Source organism: Nylanderia fulva, unplaced genomic scaffold, assembly GCF_048542155.1.
Source record: "Nylanderia fulva isolate GAGA-0341 unplaced genomic scaffold, ASM4854215v1 Scaffold1112, whole genome shotgun sequence".
Classification (NCBI taxonomy): domain Eukaryota; kingdom Metazoa; phylum Arthropoda; class Insecta; order Hymenoptera; family Formicidae; genus Nylanderia; species Nylanderia fulva.
In genome coordinates this window covers 1-5,000 of record NW_028189316.1, presented here as the reverse complement: position 1 = coordinate 5,000, position 5,000 = coordinate 1, and positions in this window count along the sequence as shown.

Below are 5,000 nucleotides of genomic sequence, written 5' to 3'. Positions count from 1 at the left end.
CGAGCGAACTTGGAAAAAGCGGCTTGTGCGGCCGGAGGTGTTGCCCGCCAACGAAAGCAACACGCCGCGATCGGACTTGTGGTACGGGCGGCGCGTGCCGCCGGAGGTGTCGCCCGCCAACGAAAGCAACACGCCGCGAACGGACTTGGAAGAATTTCTCGCTCGCCCGGCGAAAGCAACACGCCCCGAACGGACTTGGATGAATTTCTCGCTCGCCCGGCGAAAGCAACACGCCGCGAACGGACTTGGAAGAATTTCTCGCTCGCCCGGCGAAAGCAACACGCCGCGAGCGAACTTGGAAGAATTTGTCGTTCGCCCGGCGAAAGCAACACGCCGCGATCGAACTTGGAAGAATTTCTCGCTCGCCCGGCGAAAGCAACACGCCGCGAGCGAACTTGGAAGAATTTGTCGCTCGGCCGGCGAAAGCAACACGCCGCGAGCGAACTTGGAAAAAGCGGCTTGTGCGTCCAGAGGTGTCGCCCGCCAGCGAAAGCAACACGCCGCGATCGGACTTGTGGTACGGGCGGCGCGTGCCGCCGGAGGTGTCGCCCGCCAACGAAAGCAACACGCCGCGAACGGACTTGGAAGAATTTCTCGCTCGCCCGGCGAAAGCAACACGCCGCGAACGGACTTGGATGAATTTCTCGCTCGCCCGGCGAAAGCAACACGCCGCGAACGGACTTGGAAGAATTTCTCGCTCGCCCGGCGAAAGCAACACGCCGCGAGCGAACTTGGAAAAAGCGGCTTGTGCGGCCGGAGGTGTCGCCCGCCAACGAAAGCAACACGCCGCGATCGTAATTGGGTTACGGGCGGCGCGTGCCGCCGGAGGTGTCGCCCGCATACAAGGCAAACACGCCGCTATCGGGCCTGGAAAAATTTCTCGCTCGCCGGCGAGAGCAACGCGCTGCGAGCGAACTTGCGCCTGTTCCCGAGTTCTCGCTTGTACCGCTAACGAGCGAGCTAAATGAGATTAATTAAATGAGGACGCATCGGAAAGTTTATTCGTGCAAACACTCCGGCTTCGCTTATCGGCATCCTGCCTGCATTCGTCCACGTATCGGTCGTAGAATCTCGAAGATTGTGCATCCGACGAGTGGTAACCGAGAATTAGCAGATATCGTAATAATCGTGTCGCGCGGTCGTGCGGAGCGTCGAAAAGTACGAAACCTTTGTCCGAAACGTATTTCCGTATCGTAGCATTATCTTCTCGTAGCGGCGCTACTCGCCGTCAAGTGCCCCGGTGGTACCGCCGGCGGGCGACGGACTTGGTGAAATCATTCGGTCGTCCGGAGGTGTCGCCCGTCCCGGAGGTGCCGTCCGTCCCTTAAGTTGACGCCGGCCGTTATGTGGTGCCGCACGTATAATCACGCCCGTAACGAGCCGTCTCGGTTGCCGCGCGCGTGATTTCGCATCGGGCGAGTGTTCGTACCGTAATCGCGGTCACCGCAGCTTGCGTGTTGCGTATCATCCGTAATAATTCGAAATATATGTCTCCGACACGTGGGTTTGAGAGACACGTTTCGAGTTAGTAATCGGACAGCGCCCTCATGTCGAGCGAGCGCCGAATAATAACTTTCGTCCGAAACGTTTTTACGTAGCTCTCCTCGTTGCGGCGCCGTAAATCGTCGTTAAGTGTTCCGGAGGGTACGCCGGCGGTCGTCTGACTTCGAGAGATCATTCGGTCGTCCGGAGGTGCCGCCCGTCCCGGAGGTTTCGCCGGTCGGCCGTGGTTCTCGGAGGTGTCGCCCGGTCCGGAGGTGTCGCCGGTCGGCCGTGGTTCCCGGAGGTGTCGCCCGGCCCGGAGGTGCCGCCCGGCCCGGAGGTGCCGCCGGTCGGCCGTGGTTCCCGGAGGTGTCGCCCGGCCCGGAGGTGCCGCCCGACCCGGCGGTGCCGCCCGGCCCGGAGGTGCCGCCCGGCCCGGAGGTACCGTCGGTGCTTATACCTTATTGTCCCGGCATTTCGTTTGTTTCCTTCTTAATTAATGCTAATTATCGTTGTTTGACATTCGCCATACGGCTATCGTGATAATATTTTATCGTACAATAGGGCTTTTCGATCGTTCGCTCTCCGCGACAATGTCTCGATTGAACGCGCCTTTCGGCGCTCGCGCTCGCATAACGTATAAGACGGGCAACAAGAGCCCAAATCGCGGATGACAATGCGTTATCCTAACGAAACTAATAATTTTCCGTTAGAATTAAATACCGGTGCACAAGGCACCAAATTTTACTTGGACACGGCCAAGATTTTAAAATATGAAAGTAATCTCATATTTGAGATTTAATTTCAATACCCCCTTTTTTTTTTTAACCCCCCTACCAAAATTAAATAAATGAATGCAAGAGAAAAATATAGATCCGAAAATCGCTGAATCGGGAAACGAACCCGAGACCTTTCGCTTGCCGGGCGACTGCTCTTCCAGCTGAGCTATTCAAATCCTTTCGATTCTATACTTTTCTCTGTTATATATATTAATGTTGGTAAACAAACGCATTTTTAAGCCAGCGTGTATCAATATAAAAGTTTTAACAAGGCTCTGTAATATAAATATAAATTTAACGTATAAGACGGGCAACAAGAGCCAAATCGCGGATGACAATGCGTTATCCTAACGAAACTAAATAATTTTCCGTTAGAATTAAATACCGGTGCACAAGGCACCAAATTTTACTTGGACACGGCCAAGATTTTAAAATATGAAATAATCTCATATTTGAGATTTAATTTCAATACCCCCCTTTTTTTTTTTTTTTTTTTTTTAACCCCCCTACGGAAATTAATAAATGAATGCAAGAGAAAATATAGATCCGAAAATCGCTGAATCGGGAATCCCCGATTTTCGGATCTATATGTTTCTCTTGCATTCATTTATTTAATTTCCGTAGAGGGTTAAAAAAAAAGGGGGGAATTAAAATTAAATCTCAAATATGAGATTATTTTATATTTTAAAATCTTGGCCGTGTCCAAGTAAAATTTGGTGCCTTGTGCACCGGTATTTAATTCTAACGGAAAATTATTTAGTTTCGTTAGGATAACGCATTGTCATCCGCGATTTGGCTCTTGTTGCCCGTCTTATACGTTAAATTTATATTTATATTACAGAGCCTTGTTAAAACTCTTATAAATTAGTTTATTCACTTTCTACAAGTTCGTCGCGTACCGAGACTTATGTTTCTCGGCGCTCGCTCTCTCGAGGACTGACTCGAGGGCTGCGCGAATTTCGGAGCTCGCGTAGGGCGGCAGCCGATCGGGGTCCTCGATTGGACCATCAGAAAATCAGGCGATGTACACACGCCAATTAGCGGCGAGTGTACACGTTGGTTTCACGTGTTTCCTTGGCGTAAACACTAAGGAATTTAACAAAAAAACATTCTAGAAAATTCGATCGTCCTCGAGGATTCGATCCGAAGAACGAATCTTCAACAATGTGGAAAGAATTTTATTAGAATTTCTCTACTATTTATTATATTAAAAATAATAATATGTATCACAAGAAAATATAAAATATGTTTGATTAATTTTACTATACAGTTTAGTAAAATTAATCACACATATTTCATATTTTATTGTGATGGATATTATTTTTAATGTGATAAATATTAATCAGAGAAATTTTAATAAAATTCTTTTCATACCGTATTGTCTCACAATTACCATAACTTTTAGGGTAAATTTTAAGAGAAAATTCTCTCAGTGTACCGATTAATTATTAAAAATTACTTGTAAAAAGGCACACGTTACTCGATGCGGACGACAATTGTTTACACGGCAAGGACACGACAACAGACTGCGGCGACGGATGACGCAACGCGTCGCGACGCTTCGCGACACGTCTAGACGATAACAATCACGCGGCGTTGCCGAACATGTGATTGACGCGAGACATGTATTAAAACGTATAATAATTGTTATTAAAAAAGGCATATTATAACGTATTATAATTTTTTACGTTATTATACATTTTTTTTAATGACTTAACATTATCCGCCCGTTTTGCCCTTTCTTTTTAAGCGAGACGTGAGAAAAATGATTATGTTTTGCGAACAAGATGTTCCATGTATAAATGTATTGGTCGCTCTGAAAAGAGCGGATTGACTTTGGTCGCTCTGAAAAGAGCGGATTGACTTTGGTCGCTCTGAAAAGAGCGGATTAATTTATAATAGGTGCTCAAAATGACCACCATCCATCCTTATGCAAGCTCGCATGCGTTTAAATAAATTTAATTGGACGTTCTCCATTACTTCCTCTTCGATATTCCAAATTACATATCGCAATCTGGTTTCTAAGTCGTCGACGTTCTCGGGAAGCGTTTTGTATATTGATTCCTTACAGTATCCCCATAAAAAGAAATCAAGAGAATTAAGGTCCGGGGATCTTGCGGGCCAACGTATCGGGCCATACCGACCCATCCAACGTCCAGGAAACTGCTTGTGCGCGACGGAAAGATGGATAGGACGTGGTCGGAAGCGAGACCGAGAAATAGACACAACACTCGACACACGCGTAACGTTCACAAAAAAAATATATTTATATAAACTATTAACAAAAATTACAATTAATATACCGCACCGAATTTACCGAGAGAATTAGCCGAGTCGTAAATTACTAAGTGTCCGCAAGCAACGGTAATGAATTAGACAAAGACAAGCAATCTTTATCGTATGAACACACTTTATTCGCAATGAGCAATCGGAAAAAGCGCCGCGGTCGCGAGAGAGGAGGCTTATATACGCCTTGTAATTCTAGAATATTCGAGTACATTTGCTGTCGTTCTATTGTGATATTAAGGGTGAAGGAACGTTTACTGTAATTATTACTTGTTTTTCTCTCCTCTCGCGCGACAGCGGTGTTTACAATTTAGACTGTTTTAAGCGCTTGTTTTCGAAGGCGCGGAGTATCCGTATACTCTCGCGGCCGAGCGCTAATTTAAATATAATTTAAAATACGCATGTTAGACCACGATATTAATTAATAAATTATATGCATGCTGCATGAGGCAT